The sequence below is a fragment of the Tachypleus tridentatus genome, chromosome 8, assembly GCF_004210375.1.
Source record: "Tachypleus tridentatus isolate NWPU-2018 chromosome 8, ASM421037v1, whole genome shotgun sequence".
NCBI classification, from domain to species: domain Eukaryota; kingdom Metazoa; phylum Arthropoda; class Merostomata; order Xiphosura; family Limulidae; genus Tachypleus; species Tachypleus tridentatus.
The window spans coordinates 69,514,024-69,523,940 of record NC_134832.1 but is presented as its reverse complement, the minus strand read 5'-3'; the positions used below and the strand labels follow the sequence as shown (position 1 = coordinate 69,523,940).

The 9,917-nt window shown below is 33.6% G+C and overlaps 1 long non-coding RNA gene across 2 annotated transcripts; it reads left to right on the top strand.

Moving 5' to 3' along the window:
* The first annotated feature begins 1,012 nt into the window (after positions 1 to 1,012).
* On the top strand, positions 1,013 to 8,439 carry LOC143222589 (uncharacterized). Of its 2 annotated transcripts, XR_013012366.1 has the most exons (5): positions 1,013 to 1,130; positions 6,126 to 6,191; positions 6,384 to 6,437; positions 7,542 to 7,617; positions 8,240 to 8,439. It is a non-coding gene; the product is annotated as an uncharacterized LOC143222589 (long non-coding RNA). The 2 variants fall into 2 exon arrangements; XR_013012365.1 differs by lacking the exons at positions 1,013 to 1,130; positions 6,126 to 6,191; positions 6,384 to 6,437 and adding an exon at positions 7,356 to 7,438.
* Positions 8,440 to 9,917: the final 1,478 nt, after the last annotated feature.

The window sequence follows — 9,917 nt, the reverse complement described above, 5'->3', positions numbered from 1 at the left end:
TTGGCTCCCTGTTAATGGTCAGTGATCCCACAAGAATATATATGTGTGTGTATAAAATTTCCAAAAATGCTTCAAATGAATATCCTTAATGAGTTGTATTATATGCCACAACAGCAGTTTCTTTGGTACTATATTATCAATCAAAGACAAAAGCTTTAAGAATTAATATTTTTTACTTAATCTGCTAATTGTATTACGTCTATTATTAATACTCCTAGGTAACATTTGAGGACTTAACTGATACCTAATAAAATTCAATTTAGATGTTAGAAAATTGCTCATACTGACGTCCAAGCCCCTAACGGCACAGCGGTATGTCTGCAGACTCACACCACTAAAATCTGGGTTTCGATGCCCATGGTGGACAGAGCACAGGTAGCCCATTGTGCAGCTTTGTGTTTAATTCCAAACAAACAAACTGATGTCCAACAAATATTTGAAAAATTTGTTACTGAACTATGTTATAATCTAAAATTAAAATATACTGCTTTGAGAATGCAAGTCTTTCTATTCGAAATTTTGAGTTACTTTGAAGTTATTGTGTCACAAAATATTGTGAACTCAGATAATAAATGAGAATAAGCCATTTATCCCAGTCTCATACACACTTTGAAGAACTTTAATTTGTATTTGCAATAATTAACTTACAACTACCTCTACTACTAGTTTTGAGTTTGATCAGCATCCGACATTGAATTTTAGCTTTACACATTTCGTGGGTATGAGCGTTAGTTCTAAAACGAATGCAATATCAAAAATTACAGATTAAAATCATATTAATTACTTATATTAGGATCTGGAGACAACTATTATGATATCAATCAAGTCCTATTTCTCACCTTTTAACCTAATAATACTACTGATATTACAAAATGTTCTGTTCTACTAACAATGGTAAGAATATAAACAAACGTATGCTTTCTTATTTTCTTAATATGACGAGAAATTTCTTGCAGATTCGGTTGTACTCTTTGTTCGAAACTGTAGAGGTCGCTTGATAACACATACAGATAGCTAACTACTCAGAAGAATGACAGTTTTTATAGTTTTATTTTAGTGAAGTGATGTCTCCGAAGGAAAACCAAACGAACCAGGAAAGAAAGTTGATCAGAAGAATGAAATATATCAATGTAATACAATTTTAAATTTTATTGTTGTATACATAGGCACTGAAATACTGAATTATGTAAATTGTAACCAGTGCAATATTTGTACGATGAAGTAATATATTGTACCTTAAATTTACCGTAGCGGCTACGCCTAATTCCAGTCTGTGAGTGTTAATACAAAAATGAGTTAGTCACATAATAATTGTTCATGCTAATTATAAGTAGTATCTGCAATATTATTACAAATGTGATGTTCAATGTAAGTATGGACAACATTTTAAAATGAAATTATTAGTATATAACTCATAAGTACGGACAACATAAATTGTAAATTTACGATTTTTAAACTTTAAAAGGCAATGGTGAAATAAGTGCATGTCTTATCACTTTGAATTGTGGCTCTATCGTAATCAGAAAAAAGGCTTTTCAGCAGCTGGTAAATCATGAAGAGTACTTAATAGGACAAGTACTTTTCCTTTTAACTTAATTGTTTTAGTGACTCTTTATGTGAAAGTTTTAAACTATGAAAAACTATTTTTTATAATATTAAATAGTTAAAACAAATTCAGATAGCCAGTCTTCAGTTTTAATGACAACAACGAACAGCTGGAATAGAAACTGTGAAAGAGATGATTTCCAGATTCAATGTTCTGTTGGACAGAAGGTCTTGAACTACCTCCAACAGAAGCTGGATGTTGATGGGATCCTGAGGAAGGAAAGAAATGGATATCTCTGATAAAAAGAGGAAGGTAAAGGAAGCATAGGACATGTCCAAATAATCCACCAATCTGTGGTGAAACACTGCCAAGGGGAAGAAAGTCACACAACTGAGCTCCCATCCAGTTATCAACTGGTACTGTTGATATTGTGATGATCTACACTGATAAAAACACCTGGAAAGAGGAACAGGTAAAAGCTGGGGAGCACTAGGATGGGAAACAGGAACAAGGGCTTGTCTTGATTCCAACTGTGGCAAATGTGCTTCCAGAAATGAAAGGGTAGAGTGTTGATGCAGGTGTTCCCAGCATGCAATTCCAAAGAGTCTGGAATACGTTTGAAAATATACTAAGAAACAGAGCTACACATGATTTCCTAAGTGGGCAGCAAATAAATCTGACAGAAGGCTGCATTTTGACTCAGTATGTTTCAACAACAGAAAAATTATGTATGCAAGGTGAGAGTAGAGAATGAAAAATGAGTTATCTTAGAAGTAACAAAGGAGAGGCTGTTCCTCAAATACCTCAGGACTTTCATACAGAGTACCTGAAAGTAAATGTATGGTAGATAAATACCACAAAAGTAAGGATAATACAGAGGCATGGGTTATAAGCACTGGAAGTCAGGGGGTACTCCCCAGTTGGCAAAATAGATTCCAACACCTGTGAGTCTTACAACGGATAAGCTACATGTTGGTTCGTCAAACAAACTGTCCACAGCACATAGGAAGCAAGACATGCTGGAACTCTCAACCAATTATGAAGTAAAATGCTTTGTATGAACCCTAATATCCAAAGAAAGTGGGAAAACTAAATATGGTAAAGAAGAACTGAGAACTATCATACAACAAAAAAGGATGAGGATTGTAGGAAATCATAAAAAGGGATAAAACATCACATACCTGAGAAATCATACCTGAAATAGCAATATCACACCGAGCTGACTCTGCAGGAGGTGTTCAGGGAAACATGAGAAAATCCTGTGGTGGAAAAAGGCTATAAAAATCTTTCTCGGAATGAACAGGTTCAGATTGTTCATGAGGTGAATAACTTCAAGAGAAAGTGACTGAATCACAGAACGACCAGTCTCTCATTGAATAATTGCAGATAATTCCATTAACAGGGTTGCTTGCATCTCCAGCCACAGTTACAAAACCGGCACTCTGTGCTACATCAACCTCATGTGCTTCGTAAGCACTCACGAATTTTTCAAAAACAAACATGTACAATATTATATCAACTATACTTTGTCCTATCCATTGCCGACGACCAAACACAATAAGCACAATATTTACGGTGAAGACGTTTTCTAAACTGATAGAGTGTGCTCACAATTAATTATACTTGTGAGAACACATTAATATTAGGCCTGTGATGCAATTAACTCCACGATTTTTTATATTCAGCCCCCTAGGTATCTTCATGGGAGAAAATAAATAAATTTCTTTTTCTTGTAATTCTGTTCCAACCAGTATGTAAACAGTTTGTTTATGCTGCTTTTATTTTTTAATATTTTAACTCAAATTGGGGAAACTTAAGGGAAGAATAGAAACTTTTTAAATTCCGTATACGTAATTTACCTGCCAGGCGAGTTGTTTGAACTATTTTCACAACAATAATTGTGATTATTTAGCAAGTATTATTGTGAAACAACAATGTCTTATTTTGTAATAAAATAACGTAAACATTAGATGTTTTTCACACATATTTATTTTGTATATTTTAAATTCAAATCAAAGCTCTTTAAAAATGGAACTGTGGTTTCTGTAGCCTCATCATAAATTTCACACCTTTTAGTTTCGGTACTTTGTCAGCTTTTAGCGTTTAATCCGTAACTCCGTAACTTTTATGATATATTGTTGTGGTGTTTCTTCGTTGCCTCTAAGCATGATGTGAAACAAGAATATCTTATTTTGTGATAAAAATAACGTAAACACGAGACGTTTTTTTCACACGTTTTTGAATTTATTTATTTTAAATTCAAATCAAAGCTGTGTAAAAAATGGAGTTGTGGTTTCTGTAGCCTCATCATAAATTTCACACGTTTTAGTTTCTGTACTTTGTCAGCTTTTAGCGTTTAATCCGGAACTCCGGAACTTTTATCATATATTGTTTGTAGTTCTTACGTGCTTACAATATTTATAATATTAACAATGAAACAGTATCTTAGCAACACAGATAATTAGGAGACATTTTGGAAAACGTTCAAGTTACTACTGCGAGCAAACTTTAAGACATAGAGATGGTGAAGTTCTTTTTAAAACATTGCTATTTATAGCATTATATGCTGTAATCATAGCAATGCCTGGACACATAAAGGTTAAACCTCAAAGTATTATACTTGGCGCCCCACAGGTGATTCCGTGTGTCCCTGACAGCTATGGGATCAAAACTTATACCATTGATGTTTTCCAGTATTATTGGTTTGGCCCCTACGGTGGAATAGCAACAGACGATGATAAAATTCGAGTAAACAAAGCCACGGGTGATTTGATGATTTATAAATTTGATTTTTCTGATACCGGTGTGTATAAATGCGTTATTGAATACTCAAAAAACTGGGAGATAAAAGCACACAAACCAATTTTCATCACTCATTTCTTGGAAGGTAAATGCTTATAAGAATCGATTTTGGTAGTGTTTAGAAGTTAAAAAAAAACTTTAAATTATGAATCGGATTCCATCCATTTTTACTACAATTTACGTAAAGTGTTATATGTTCGATTTATATTTAATGATTGTACATTAATTTTCCAAAATCCATGAAATCACCTTTCCAACTACCAACATACAGCTCACCGCCATTGTTTCCGCGTTAAGCCTGAGGTGTTAAAATGTTGAAAATCAAACTTGTCTGCAGATATAAATTTATCATTACGAAATAATTTTTTATTTATTATTATCATATTGTTTGTTTGTTTTGGAATTTCGCACATAGCTACTCGACGGCTATCTGTGCTAGCCGTCCCTAATTTAGCAGTGTAAGACTAGAGGGAAGGCAGCTAGTCATCACCACCCACCGCCAACTCTTGGGCTACTCTTTTACCAACGAATAGTGGGATTGACCGTCACATTATAACGCTCCTACAGCTGGGAGGGCGAGCATGTTTTAGCGCGACGCGGGCTTACGAGTCGCACGCCTTACGCGCTTGGCCATGCCGGACCTATTTTATCATATGCAATAACTAAATACATACATAGATATGAATAAATTTAATCAATAGCATAACACAATTAATGAAATTAGACATTCCGTGAAGTCAGAAAACGAGATAACCTTATGTAAGAAATTAGAAAAGTTTTGTTGTTTTCTTTACAAGTCATAACATGGAACAAATAATTTTAAAAAATCAAAAGTGTTGAATGATTTCTTTAATCGTCTGTGAAAATATTGAAATTACAAAATGCTACAGTGTTATAGCAGAAAAATGTTTCTTTTGTTACAAACACACAGTAAGTTCTGGTATTCAGAGACATTGTTTAGCCACTTTTCACATCCAAGCGATGAAACAATACATTCTTATCATTTGAAATAAGAAAGTTTGAAGAGCTTATTTGATTAACTATATCTGTTACTGAGCATATCTTTAATTCTGATCTGGGTGTAAGACTAGAGGGAAGGCAGCTAGTCATCACCACCCACCGCCAACTCTTGGGCTACTCTTTTACCAACGAATAGTGGGATTGACCGTCACGTTATAATGCCCCCACGGCTGAAAGGGCGAACATGTTTGGTGTGATGGGGATTCGAACCTGCGACCCTCAGATTACACGTCGAATGCCTTAACACATCTGGCCATGCCGGGCCTTTAATTACCAAAATTTGCGTTTTTCATATAGGAAAGCTACAAAGGGATATCCGCTGTACCAACCGAGGGAAATCGAACCCTTAACTTTAGCATTGTAAATCCTTATTTATTATTAATTCTGAAAATACATTGATTTGAAACCTCCTGTGACTTACGATACAATAGATAAAGAGCAAGATAAGCCATCAACTATATTTGTTAGATTTCGTTTATACCTTACAGAATTTCCAATGTATGAGCTTTCACGAAGAAAAGTAGTTAATAATTTGTTATGAGCCTAAAGTGTCATATCAGGTCAAAAATTCCCCAAGTGGCCCAGCAAACTGTTTGCGTGCTTCCAATGCTAGAAACCGGGTTTTGATATCCGTGATGGGCAGAGCATAGATAGCCCATGATGTAGTGTTGTGCTAAATTACAAATAAACAGTGCAAAAATATTATTTCTTATGTCAACAATACTTGAACTACGAACCATCTTATACTTTATTTTAGCATGCGTACAACCTAGGGAAAACTACCAATGTCCTGAAGGACTCACACTGAGACATAGCCTGTGTTGTAAGTTGTGCTTTCCTTCAAAGCGTTTATATGTGTGATCAGTATTTGTGAGTTTTAATTTTTAAATAAATCGAAAAAGGAAAAACTGTTTCGAACAAACTAATCAGTAAATTAGTTATTATATACTTCATCCATTATTTTATTTTTAATTGTCAAAGTTAACATTGTAAACATTTCAAGCTTTTTTCTTAGATCCAAGTCAACCAGGAACGGAGGAAGAAACATACGTTCCTTCTCCAAGGAAAAGTAAGTTATGCTACATATAAGATTACGTAAAACGTACCTTTAACGTGAGATAATAAGTGTGGAAAGGTTGGTGACAAAATGTCGTGATGTAAAAATATTACTGTGACGATGTTTGTGTTGACACGTGCTGTTCTTTCTTCCCATTAAATTTCTTCAATCCCTTATTCATGAAGGTAAAAAATGTAGTAATGTGTGAAGACCCGATCTCTTATAATATTCCAGTACATTGTGGACATTATTTTCTTTTCTAAATAATAAGTATCTTACCATTTCACCACTCATAGCAACTCAGGTAAAACATGATTCACCAAACCATGTCTATCATTCCCACTAATTCACTGTTCACAGTTTGAGCTTTTCTGTTGTCTGAAGTAAGTTTATGGACCAGTAATTGTATGCCATAAGTATTTTCCTCCTCCTATATTGTTGTATTATTTAAACCTTGACTATTTTATAAAAACTGGTTGACTAGAGCAGAGTTTTACATTAGTTTACAACAAAAAGACCGTCCATGTACTTTCCCTTCGAATTGTTACCGATAGTTTTCCAATATATTCTCTTTCGTTTGTAGTTCATTTATACACTAATTACAGATTTCTTTGAATAGTGAAACATATAAACAGTATTCAGTTTACAAATTGCTAGTAAGTCAGTGTCGACAATCATACATCCTTGGAAGTCTGAGAACTTGTTACTTTTGCCTTTTGTCTTGTTACAAATATGTATATCTGCTATAATGGTGGTCAGTCACGTGATGCGTCAAATGATCATCCTGATTTGATATGAAAACACAGTCAGTGTATTTGGTTGTCATAAGATATGATAAGTAAATACCTTTACTTGGATTATCAAGGAAGAAAGTAAATCTAAAGTGATACTTCACACTTCTTTACCTGTACTGTTTTATCCATGTGCATTAAACTTATGCGTGTTTGAATGAAGAGTGGAACTTCTTCGATTCCAGTAACTCAGAACGCTGTGGTTATCTTGTTATGTTCACTGTAAGTATACCAAATGAAACGTCGCCTCCTCCAATATTATCATATAATAAAAGCAAATTGCACTTAACTAACTTTCTTTTTAACTTGTATTTTTCCATTTCAGCACCATCCATGTTAGAACATACGATTCCATTGGTAACTGCTGCAGTAGGAATACCACTTTTGTTAATTTTTTTAAGGTAAGAACAAAACAGTATTTTGTTATGTTTTGTTGAATAGATCTTAATATAATTTCTATGTTATTAATAGTTGAACCATGTGTGTATATACTTAATAATGAATTTAAAGGGGCTGAGAAATATAAAAATATTAGTTACTTTATTTTAATTAGAATGATAAATAATCAAAAGGTTACAAACGCTTGCATTAAAAAGAAATATATAAGGGGAAATTAGCATCATTAGTTTACAATAAAGTGTATTTTAAGTGTGGAGATTCACTTAAAGCTTAAATTGTGGATCACTTTTTACAATAATACAAGTTCTTATGATGAAAAACATTCCTTGTAAGTATGTTATTGTTCAACCTGTTTTTATATGTAAATACAATAAGGTACTGTGCGTGTCAGTAGAAATACTTGAAATTGAAACGTGTAAAATATGGGTAACCTAAACTATTACAATTCGAGTACTTGAGTTAAATATAAAAGGCATTTTCATTCAAAAAAGTTCTTTAACTAATTAATGATTTTTAGTTTATTTCAATATGGTCTTAAAATTGAAATTTATAATAATTATTCAATTATCCCTCTTAAGCTATAACATTTTATTCCTGTTTACATTTGTTAACTTTATTTCAAAGAGATGCAGCAGGGGTCAACTTGCCATGTCCACCTTGGGGAACTGAACCCGCCTATTTTAGTGTTATATGTTCATACACTTACTGACGTTCCACTGGGAGAGAACGTCCCTGTGGCTGTCGTTGTTAAATATTATTATTTCTAGATTATAATTATATTCCATTTTTAATTGACATAACACTGATGTACAAATAAGAGTCAAATTAAATCGTCCATGTTATTTATTAGCGCTTTTCTTTTGTAGTGTCATTATTTGGAAGTGCAATTGTTGTAGATGTAAAACAGTAAAATCAGCTAACACAGAAGACCATACAACTAAAGATGATAGAAAAAAAATTAAATATTCACTTGTACCACAAAAAGATGAAGACCAGTCTGTTAATAGAGACGATAAGAGAAAATGTAAAAGTGTAAAAGAGAAGAGGGCCAAAAACGTCCAGAATTTTCATCTTCCTAAAGTAAGTATTGTGATATCGGGAAATGTCATCACATTTCATACCGAGTGTTTGGGACTCACAATGCTAGAAACCGGCTATCGATAGCTGTGGTGGGTAGAGCACAAATAGACGAACATAACAAGAATGTAACATACCTTCAGTCACATATATTTACTTACTTTCTATACATTTTCATGCTGGTGTTCTGCATGAAGTTTAGACACCGTTATAAATATAACGTATTAAGGCTATAAACTTTACACTCTAATCTTCCACCTTATAAGAAACGTTTAAATTTAATGGTATCGATTTTTAGAAGGAAATTGTAGTCGGTTTAAATGGATACTTGATAGACGTTGTGTGTAGATATGTACATATAATACAGGTTTCTTCTTTATCATTGCAGCTATCTCAAAACATTTTCGAAATTGTTATACTCTATTGACTCTGTTTATGAGTCATGTGTTTTCACAGTTATTGCGCTATTGACACAGTTACGGATGAATCTTGACTTGTTATAGGTATACAACAACAACTTTATGCCATGTCGTTTAGCAACAAAAGTATAACCTGATATTCTTGTTAATCTATGTACTCAAAGTATAAAGTGAAATGTATGAACAACAAAATTGTAAAAATTACATATTTTCTACTGTATTAACATTTGGGAAAGTATATGAAAGATGCTTCTAATATGACCATTTTAAAACCGTTCCACTTGGATAGAAGCTGTTTCAAATTATGGTTCTAAGCCTGCTACGGGTAAAGGAAGGCGTTTTATCAGTATTTTATCTCATGGTTTTCATTGATCTGGTCACATATAAGGGAGACAATTATTCATGTCGTTAGATAACTTTTCATTAATTGTGAATTTACGTAAATTTCGTCCAGAGGACTAGTACTTGCGCTGGTATATAAGAGTATTTTCTTCATTACCATTCAAGCCGTCTCCAAACCTATAATAAATGTTTGTTCTATAGATTTGTACTGCATGACTCTATTTATGAGTCATTACCTCGTAAAGTTGGGTTGTACTCATTCCATTTAGTAGTAGAGAGACATATATACGTATGATGTATAATGTGAGGACTTCCACCCTTCATATACTACAACTGCTAATTTAGTAATGTAAGACTAGAGGGAAGGCAGCTAGTCATCACCACCAACCGCCAACTCTTGTGTGACGGGGATTCGAGCTCACGACCTTCGGATTACGAGCAGAGCGCCTTAACCACCTGGCCAT